Here is a 10,075-nt window from a genome sequence, read left to right on the forward strand (position 1 = left end):
TCCCCTTCTGTACTCCCTGTTCACCCATGACTGCATGGCCAGGCACGACTCCAACACTTTCATTAAGTTTGCCGACGACACAACAGTGGTATGCCTGATCACAGACAATGATGAGACAGCCTATTGGGAGGAGGTCAGAGACCTGGCCGTGTGGTGCCAGGATAACAACCTCTCCCTCAACGTGATCAAGACAAAGAGATGATTGTGGACTACAGGAAAAGAAGGACTGAGCACGCCCCCATTCTCATCGATGGGGCTGAGGTGGAGCAGGTTGAGAGCTTCAAGTTCCTTGGTGTCCACATCACCAATAAACTATCATGGTCCAAACACACCAAGACAGTCGTGAAGAGGGCACGACAAAGCCTATTCCCCCTCGGTAGACTGAAAAGATTTGTCACGGGTCCTCAGATCCTCAAAAAGTTATGCAGCTGCTCCATCGAGAGCATCCTGACTGATTGCATCACTGCCTGGTATGGAACTGCTCGGCCTCTGACCGCAAGGCACTACAGAGGGTAGTGCGTTGCGGTCCAGTACATTACTGGGGCCAAGCTTCCTGCCATCCAGGACCTCTATACCAGGCGGTGTCAGAGGAAGGCCCTAGAAATTGTCAAAGACTCCAGCCACCCTGGTCATAGACTGTTCTCTTTAATACCGCACGGCAAGCGGTACCGGAGCGCCAAGTCTAGGTCCAAAAGGCTTCTTAACAGCTTCTACCCCCAAGCCATGAGACTCCTGAACAGCTAATCAAATGGCTACCCGGACTATTTGCATTGTCGTCCCCCCCCCCCCCCCCCCCACCCCCTCTTTTACGCTGCTGCTACTTTCTGTTTATTATCTATGCATAGTCACTTTAACTATACCTACATGTACATATTACCTCAATTACCTCAACTAACCAGTGCTCCCGCACATTGACTCTGTACTGGTACCCCCTGTATATAGCCTCACTACTGTTCTTTTTATTGTTATTTTACTGCTTTCATTTTTTACTTATCTATTGTTTACTTAACACTTCTTTCTCTTACAACTGCATTGTTGGTTAAGGGCTTGTAAGTAAGCATTTCACTGTAAGGTCTACACCTGTTGTATTCGGCGCATGTGACTAATAACATTTGATTTGATTTGATGAAACTGGCTCTCATGAGGACCACCACAGGAAAGGAAGACCCATAATTACCTCTGCTGCAGAGGATAAGTTCATTAGAGTTAACTGCACCTCAGATTGCAGCCCAAATAAATGTTTCACAGAGTCAAGTCACAGACACATCTCAACATCAACTGTTCAGAGGAGACTGGTGCATCAGGCCTTCATGGTCGAATTGCTGCAAAGAAACCACTACTAAAGAACACCAATAAGAATAAATGACTTGCTTGGACCAAGAAACACGAGCAATGGACATTAGACCGGTGGAAATCTGTCCTTTGGTCTGATGAGTCCAAATTTGAGATTTATGGTTCCAACCGCCGTGTCTTTGTGAAACACAGAGTAGGTGAACTGATTATCACTGCATGTGTGGTTCCCACCGTGAAGCATGAAGGAGGAGGTGTGATGGTGTGGGGGTGCATTGCTGGTGACCATGTCAGTGATTTATTTAGAATTCAAGGCACAATTAACCAGCATGGCTACCACATCGTTCTGCAGCGATACGACATCCCATCTGGTTTGGGCTTAGTGGGACTATCATTTGTTTTTCAACAGGACAATGACCCAACACACCTCCAGGCTGTGTAAGGGCTATTTTACCAAGAAGTAGAATGATGGAGTGCTGCATCAGATGACCTGGTCTCCACAATTCCCTGACCTCAACCAAATTGAGAGCCAACAAGTGCTCAGCATATGTGGGAACTCCTTCAAGACTGTTGGAAAAGCATTCCAGGTGAAGCTGGTTGAGAGAATGCGAAGAGTGTGCAAAGCTGTCATCAAGGCAAAGAGTGGCTACTTTGAATCATCTCAAATATAAAATATATTTTGATTTGTTTAACACTTTTTTGGTTACTACATGATTCCATATGTGTTATTTCATAGTGTTGATGTCTTCACTATTGTTCTACAATGTAGAAAATAGTGAAAATAAAAGAAAACCCCTTGAATGAGTAGGTGTGTCCAAACTTTTGACTGGTACTGTATATACAGTTGAAGTTGGAAGTTTACATACACTTAGGTTGGAGTCATTAAAACTCGTTTTTCAACCACTCCACAAATTTCTTGTAAACAAACTATAGTTTTGGCAAGTCAGTTAGAACATTTACTTTGTGATTTTTCCAACAATTGTTTACTGACAGATTATTTCGCTTATAATTCACTGCATCACAACTCCAGTGGGTCAGAAGTTTACATACAATAAGTTGCCTGTGCCTTTAAACAGCTTGGAAAATTCCAGAAAATGATGTCATGTCTTTAGACGATTCCGATAGGCTAATTGACATCATTTGAGTCAATTGGAGGTGTACCTGTGGATGTATTTCAAGGCCTACCTTCAAACTCAGTGCCTCTTTGCTTGACATCATGGGAAAATGAAAATAAATCAGCAAAGACCTCAGAAAAAATATTGTAGACCTCCACAAGTCTGGTTCATCCTTGGGAGCAATTTCCAAATGCATGAAGGTACCACATTCATCTGTACAAACAATAGTACGCAAGTATAAACACCATGGGACCACAAAGCCGTCATACCACTCAGGAAGGAGACGCGTTCTGTCTCCTAGAGATGAACGTACTTTGGTGCGAAAACAGCAAAGGACCTTGTGAAGATGCTGGAGGAACAGGTACAAAATGATCTATATCCACAGTAAAACGAGTCCTATATCGACATAACCTGAAAGGCTGCTCAGCAAGGAAGAGGCCACTGCTCCAAAACTGCCATATAAAAGCCAGAATACGGTTTGCAACTGCACATGGGGACAATGATCGTATTTTTTTGAGAAATGTCCTCTGGTCTGATGAAACAAAAATAGAAATGTTTGGCCATAATGACCATCGTTATGTTTGGAGGAAAAAGGGGAAGGCTTGCAAGCCGAAGATCACCATCCCAACCGTGAAGCACGGGGGTGGCAGGATCATGCTGTGGGGGTGTTTTGCTGCAGGAGGGACTGGTGCACTTCACAAAATAGATGGCATCATGAGGAAGGAAAATTATGTGGATATATTGAAGCAACATTTTCAAGACATCAGCCAGGAAGTTAAAGCTTGGTCGCAAATGGGTCTTCCAAATGGACAATGCATACGTCCAAAGTTGTGGCAAAATGTCTTAAGGACAACAAAGTCAAGGTATTGGAGTGGCCATCACAAAGCCCTGACCTCAATCCTATAGAAAATGTGTGGGCAGAACTGAAAAAGCGTGTGCGAGCAAGGAGGCCTACAAACCTGACTCAGTTACACCAGCTCTGTCAGGAGGAATGGGCCAAAATTCACCCAACTTATTGTGGGAAGCTTGTGGAAGGCTACCCGAAACGTTTGACCCAAGTTAAACAATTTAAAGGCAATGCTACTAAATACTAGTGTATGTAAACCTCTGACCCACTGGGAATGTGATGAAAGAAATAAAAGCTGAAGTATATAATATAATTCTCTCTACTATTATTCTGACATTTCACATTCTTAAAATAAAGTGGTGATCCTAACTGACCTAAGACAGGGAATTTTTACTAGGATTAAATGTCAGGAATTGTGAAAAACTGAGTTTAAATTTATTTGGCTAAGGTGTATGTAAACTTCCGACTTCAACTGTATATATAATTGTTTTTTTTACACATATTTAACCCCCTTTTTTGGGGTAGGAACAAAACTACCTCCATACTTCCATTAATATTTTTAAACTGGTACTGGTTACCTTCAAACGAGTCCCGTGACCTGTGGGGGTCGTAGAGCAAAACTGAGAACACCATTGTGTTCGTGAGAGTCTCCCCTTTGTAGGCCAAACCGTTTGGACACTGAAGACCGATTTTCGGGATGTGTCATGGTCTGACAAACACCACTGTAGCTCGATGCGGAAGGCCGCCATAAGCGGATGTGGTGGATTGCGACGCAGCCCATGCAGCCCATGCAAAATATCTCTAGCTTAAACTGACGGACTCTAAGGGGTTTTAATATCAAAATCGTAAGTCTTTCACACTACCACATTTGATGATTGTTCTCATATACAGAGACATACTTTGTTTCTCACACACACAGAAATGCATGCATTAGCATTCTCAAATGATCTGTCTGTCTCCCTCTCTTTCTCTATAACCCCCCCCCCCCACCTAATAGGCCTTTTTATTGTCACGTACACTGGATAGGTGCAGTGACATATGTTGTTTTACATGGTCAGCCATAGTAGTACGGCACCCCTGGAGCAAATTAAGGTTAAGTGTCTTTCTTAAGGGCACATCAACATATTTTTCACCTTGTTAGCTTGGGTATTCGAACTAGCAACCTTTCTATTAATGGTCCAATGCTCTAACCACTACGCAACCTGCCGAGAGAGACTCTCTGTTTGGGCTGATCTGTGACCCGCTAGCACCTCCCCCGGGAAAGGGGAATGAGACAACCTCAGAGATACACACAAGGGAACTTTACTGCCATACACACACACAACTGACAGGGAATAGATGTGGGAATGATGTGGTTCTGTAAGACAGGAGATAAACAGTAATGAATAGGCTGTACACAATTAGCACAGCATGACCATGAATCCAACACAATTAGCACAGCATGACCATGAATCCAACACAATTAGCACAGTATGACCATGAATCCAACACAATTAGCACAGCATGACCATGAATCCAAACACAATTAGCACAGCATGACCATGAATCCAACACAATTAGCACAGCATGACCATGAATCCAACACAATAGCACAGCATGACCATGAATCCAACACAATAGCACAGCATGACCATGAATCCAACACAATAGCACAGCATGACCATGAATCTAACACAATTAGCACAGCATGACCATGAATCCAACACAATTAGCACAGCATGACCATGAATCCAACACAATAGCACAGCATGACCATGAATCCAACACAATTAGCACAGCATGACCATGAATCCAACACAATTAGCACAGCATGACCATGAATCCAACACAATAGCACAGCAAGAGCACTGGTAAGGTCTGTATAAATATAAAGGACTGTATAGATCAAGACTAGATAAGCAAACAATTATTGTTAACTACTACCAACAGTAAATAGTATACACACACAAGTTACAACAATAAGAAAAACAACTAACTTCTGCACACACTCAGAGGAGTCCACTCAGAGGAGTGAAGAGATGCTGGCCTACACAGTCAGAAGAGCTGTCTGGTGTCCTGCCCCCTAACAATGTACCTCTTAGCAACCAGTCAGGGCCCAGGTCACACAGGTCAGAGAGAGTTTGAGAGGCCGGTTTATGGTACCCCTAGACTCTCAGGCACTGGTCATGGGGATGGGGAGTGGAGTGTGCAGCTTCAACGGGTTGTGTGATGCTGAAAACAGTCACCGGAAAGGAATTCGTAACATAGGGTGTGTCTATATATGGTCAAATACACGTTGTAAAAGTTAGACCAATCGATTGGTTGAAAGAACAGATTACTCTCGGCCTACCAATATATTTTTTTTGTCGAGGACAGCCCTAGTATGAATACAGTAGCTCACTTTGAATCAAACACATATAGGCCTGGCCTATTTTCAGGCTTAACTTTCTTGTGTTTCACTTTTTACAGCACAAGGCTTAGAAGCCTAGGTTTGGTGTTGAAGATGGAGATTATTTCATCATAATACAAAGAGTCACTGAGTTCCCTTTTAAATGACAACAGGGCTAAATTGTTGAGACGTGCAGTCAGCATGCATGGAACCCTGATTAGGGCTGTCCCCGACAAAAATACATCTTGGTTGACCGAGAGTCATCTGTTCTTTTGTCTGTTATATAGACACACCCTATGTGTTTTAATAGAATCAACTATATGCACTGAGCTTGTCTGATGCATTAAGTGCACTGTTTGATTAAATAACTAAGACACACAAATTACTCAAGAGGGAATCAGAGAGCAACTTATCCAGAAGATAAAAACCTGTTCCTGACCTGTCCCTAGTTATCACAGCCACAAAGTCAGAAACCAGGGATCATATATTTATATTTATGTCATTTAGCAGACGCTCTTATCCAGAGCGACTTACAGTTAGTGCATACATTATTCTTTTCATACTGGCCCCCCGTGGGAAACGAACCCACAACCCTGGCGTTGCAAACGCCATGCTCTACCAACTGAGCTACCTCCCTGCCGGCCATACCCTCCCCTACCCTGGACGACTTGTGCGCCACCCCATTGGTCTCCCGGTTGCGGCCAGCTACAGCAGAGCCTGGATTCAAACCAGGATCTCTAGTGGCACAGCTAGCACTGCGATGCAGTGCCTTAGACCACTGCGCCACTCGGGAGGTTGTATCATCAACTAGATTCTGGCGTGGGCCAATTTTCTTCTTGAGCGGATGGTCGGGGTGCCGGAACATAATTACAAATAATTTGTAGACTGCAAATTGACCGCAAGAAGCCCAAACAGTTATAATATTTCACTAAAATATAATAATTTCAAACCTTGTTTACATTTGTATACGATCACGTGTCACTCTATTATGCATGGGAATGCTTGGGAACAGATTTCCTAAATTAAAATCACTTGGAGCTGATTTCCTGGTGTTTTTACAGTCTTTTATGTCCAACAATGAAAATTTAATAAAAAAAGACATTCCGAAAATCGTTCTTCTCACGAAACATTCGGCCTACAAACTATTATGACCACTCTATGGAACGGGGAGATTCTCACGAACACGATGGTGTATTGCTCTACGACCCCCACAAGTGTCACGGGACTCATCTGAAGGGAACCATACAAACAAATGGAAGTATGGAGCTACTTTACTGTCAACAAAAATAAGGGGTTAAATATGTGTCCAAAACAACAAAAATATTTCCTGAGCTTTCTTATATCTACTAGATATAGGACAGACACTTCATAAACGTATTCCTTATTTATTTGTTGACTGTCTTTTTTGCCATTTATGAAAGTGTTATTCAATGTGTTTCTATGGGCTATAATAGTAAAGGCCAAATTCAATATTTTATCAAATAACCCTAACCTTAAATTAAGACCAAATCCCCTGCTGATTTTGTACATTTGCCCACTGACAAAGACATGATCAGTTTATCATTTTAATGGTAGGTTTATTTGAACAGTGAGAGACAGAATAACAACAAAAAATCCAGAAAAACGCATGTCAAAAATGTTATACATTTATTTGCATTTTAATTAGGGAAATAAGTATTTGACCCAAAAACATGACTTAGTACTTGGTGGCAAAACCATTGTTGGCAATCACAGAGGTCAGATGTTTCTTGTAGTTGGCCACCAGGTTTGCACACATCTCAGGAGGGATTTTGTCCCACTCCTCTTTGCAGATCTTCTCCAAGTCATTAAGGTTTCAAGCCTGACGTTTGGCAACTCGAACCTTCAGCTCCCTCCACAGATTTTCTATGGGATTAAGGTCTGGAGCCTGGCTAGGCCACTCCAGGACCTTAATGTGCTTCTTCTTGAGCCACTCCTTTGTTGCCTTGGCTGTGTGTTTTGGGTCATTGTCATGCTGGAATACCCATCCACGACCCATTTCAATGCCCTGGCTGAGGGAAGGAGGTTCTCACTCAAGATTTGACGGTACATGGCCCCGTCCATCGTCCCTTTGATGCAGTGAAGTTGTCCTGTCCCCTTAGCAGAAAAACACCCCCAAAGCATAATGTTTCCACCTCCATGTTTGACGGTGGGGATGTTGTTCTTGGGGTCATAGGCAGCATTCCTCCTCCTCCCAACACGACGAGTTGAGTTGATGCCAAAGACCTCGATTTTGGTCTCATCTGACCACAACACTTTCACCCAGTTCTCCTCTGAATCATTCAGATGTTCATTGGCAAACTTCAGACGGCCCTGTATATGTGCTTTCTTGAGTAGGGGGACCTTGCAGGCGCTGCAGGATTTCAGTCCTTCACGGCGTAATTTGTTACCAATTATTTGCTTGGTAACTATGGTCCCAGCTGCCTTGAGATCATTGACAAGATCCTCCCGTGTAGTTCTGGGCTGATTCCGCACCGTTCTCATGATCATTGCAACTCCACGAGGTGAGATCTTGCATGGAGCCCCAGGCCGAGGGAGATTGACAGTTATTTTGTGTTTCTTCCATTTGCGAATAATCGCACCAACTGTTGTCACCTTCTCACCAAGCTGCTTGGTGATGTTCTTGTAGCCCATTCCAGCCTTATGTAGGTCCCTGACATCCTTGGACAGCTCTTTGGTCTTGGCCATGGTGGAGAGTTTGGAATCTGATTGATTGATTGCTTCTGTGGACAGGTGTCTTTTATACAGATAACAAACTGAGATTATGAGCACTCCCTTTAAGAGTGTGCTCCTAATCTCAGCTCGTTACCTGTATAAAAGACACCTGGGAGCCAGAAATCTTTCTGATTGAGAGGGGGTCAAATGCTTATTTCCCTCATTAAAATGAAAATCAATTTATAACATTTTTGACATGCGTTTTTCTGGATTTTGTTGTTGTTATTCTGTCTCTCACTGTTCAAATAAACCTACCATTAAAATTATAGACTGATCATTTCTTTATCAGTGGGCAAATGTACAAAATCAGCAGGGGATCAAATACTTTTTTCCCTCACTGTAGACATTATGGCTGTGGTAACTAGTGGAAACCGTCCCTCCTCCCACTGCTGCTGGTCTTCGCAGATTCTGCCATTACGCTCCTGAAGTTGCCGGTAATAAGCTACACCAGGGGTTGGCAACCTTTTTCATGTGGAATGCCAATTTACAATTTATCTTTACATTTCTACCAATCTGCGTGCCAGTTATGTTATTATTATTAGTTTTTTTATTCTAATGAGCTCTGCCCTCAAACTATTTGTATTTTGATAAAATGTGGCCTTGTTTGGGGGTGGAGCTTATTAGAATAAAACCCAGCAATGTGCTTTGCAAGTGTTCATTTTTACATTTACATTTTGGTAATTTAGCAGACGCTTTTATCCAGCGCGACTTACAGCCAGTGCCTTAAACTAAGGTAGATAAACAAGAACATATCACAGTCATAGCAATTAACAAGATTATGTTATCGTTACCGAGAATTTTGTTGTAGTTAAGCGGCCTACTTGCAAGTTTATATTTGTATTAGATAATACAAAATACATGTATTCTAATTAAACTGTAACAAAATATATTAACTGTACTTCAGGCCAGTGAAATACAAATGACAAAATAGGTATTGAAATACCTATATCAAATACATGTAACAGAAATACTGCCCATCATTGGCACTACCTGCCTGCACTGTAAATGTGCAGGAGTTTAGTTACCACTGTGCTTCCAGTAATGCACTGTAAATTCTAGAAATAAAGCATGTTGCTCTAGTCAGGTGTTACAGTAATATGCTGTAAATGTGTGTTTCAGGAAATGTCCTGTAAATCTACAGTAATTTATTGGCAAATGTACAGTAATTTACAGGCACATTTACAGGAAATGTTTTACAGTATGCTTAAAGATTAACTGAAACATTTTAGTAAGTGGCAAGGTGTTTTTTTATAACCAAATATGATAAAGAAGCATGTTCCTACCCTTACAGCTGCTGAAAACTCATATTCATGTTATAATGTTATGTTATTGCCTGACTACTGCATGCCGCCATCTTGATAACGTGTCATCAATTACATCACTTGAATGGTTAGTCTGACAGGCAGCCCAGATTACAATGCATGTTAGTAGCCTTGAGAATGTTTTCATTTTGACAACAATAAAACAAATATTAAAATAAGTGCCTTTTTAGAAGGCTATACTGTTAAAGTCTAGCCAAGTAACATGGCATGAATGATAAATTGACAAAAAATATATATACTGTGCAAGCCAGCTAGTCCAAAACAACAGCAAGCTCAGATATCATTGATGTATATTTTGTTAGCTAGTGACATTAGTGGAACAGCTTGCTACACTGCAGGATTTTACTATGGTCATTGGCATCATTTGGTTAGTCTCACAACTAGCTGCAATTGATTTAAT

The sequence above is a fragment of the Coregonus lavaretus genome (genome assembly GCF_964263955.1).
Source record: "Coregonus lavaretus genome assembly, contig: HAP1_SCAFFOLD_205, whole genome shotgun sequence".
Taxonomy (NCBI): domain Eukaryota; kingdom Metazoa; phylum Chordata; class Actinopteri; order Salmoniformes; family Salmonidae; genus Coregonus; species Coregonus lavaretus.